Consider the following 1,592-nt stretch of genomic DNA (forward strand, 5'->3'; position numbering starts at 1 on the left):
AAGTGTGGGAGATAGCAAGAGAAACAGAAAGAGTTGTATGTGGCATTTATGGATCTTGAGAAAGCATAGGATAGAGGTGATGGAGATGGCTTGTGGAAGGCTTTAAGGATATACGGTATGGGAGGAAAGTTTTTAGACAGTTAAATTTTCTTTAGCAACGGTGTAATGCCCGAATGGAAAGAAACGAGAATGAGTGGTTCCAAGTGAAGGTTGCATTGCGGCAGTGTTGTATAATGTCACCATGGCTGTTTGAGTTGTTTATGTAAGGGCTGGTCAAGGAGGCAAATCCAAAAGTCTCGAAGAGAGAGGCTAGCCTTCAGTCTGAAGGGGATGAAAGGGTTTAGCATGTGAGTCATGGTGACAATGTAGAGGAACTGAACTGTTTTATATGACTGGGAGTGGAGTTGGCAGGGAATGGAACCATGAAAGCTGATGTGAGTCATTCGGTGGGTGACGGGGCGAATGTGCAGAGAGGTCATTATCAAGGAGGATGAAAATAGGTAAGTTTGTTGATATTATAATCTAAACCATGTGAGACATGAGTTATAGATGAGGAGGGTAGAAGTTTTGGATATCAAACGTTTGCAGACAATATATATTGTGACGCTGGTTGATCAAGTAAGTAACAGAAGGGTAAGAGAGAGGCATGGAAATAAGAAGAGTATGGTTGAGAGAGTTCAGGAGGGTGTGTTGAGATGGTCTGGACATATAACGAGAATGAGCGATTAAATGTTGACAAAGAGTTTATATGTGTCAGAAGTAGTGAGGATAAGGAGAAGGGAAGACAAAATTAGAGGTGGAAGGATGGAGTGAAAAATAATTTGATTCCCTGGATCCTGAACATACAGAAGGGTGAAAGGTGTGCATGGGATAGAGTGAATTGGAAAGATGTAGTATATCAGTGTCGACGTGCTCTCAATGGACTTGAACCTGGGCATGTCATGTGGACAGGGAAAAGAATGAAATACTCTCTGCGGGGCCTGATTGTGGATAGGAGGATGTGGTTTCGGTGCATCGCACGTTACAGTTAGAGAGTAGACGTGAGCGACCGCGGACTTTCTTCGTCTGTTATTGGCGCTACCTCGATAACGCAGGGAACAAGTAACAAGTAAAAGCAAGAGAGAGAGAGAGAGAGAGAGAGAGAGAGAGAGAGAGAGAGAGAGAGAGAGAGAGAGAGAGAGAGAGAGAGAGAGAGAGAGAAGTTTGTCAGAGGATATAATTATGACGAACCACAACACTGACTATATATAATAACAATAAACAGAGGGAAAAAATTCAAACATCTTACCTGGTTCCTCATCCAGAGAAAATCTTTACATTCCCCATAATATTCCAAGGTACAACAAAGTCTCATAGAAGATTACCACATTACCATTATGCTCTCCAGTAACAACTAGTGATCTCATGACCCTCCCAACAATGATCAAGATGACCGATTATGTACCTGGTCTCCACAGCCACACATTCTACTCCTTGAATCTCAAGATCCATCGTATTCCGCGCCTCACTATGTATGTGCCCTGGGTAGAGGCATTCATCATCAGAGCAGTTCATCATCAACCCCTGCAGCCCGGCAGAAAAAGGCCAGGGAT

This window comes from Panulirus ornatus, chromosome 69 (assembly GCF_036320965.1).
Source record: "Panulirus ornatus isolate Po-2019 chromosome 69, ASM3632096v1, whole genome shotgun sequence".
Classification (NCBI taxonomy): domain Eukaryota; kingdom Metazoa; phylum Arthropoda; class Malacostraca; order Decapoda; family Palinuridae; genus Panulirus; species Panulirus ornatus.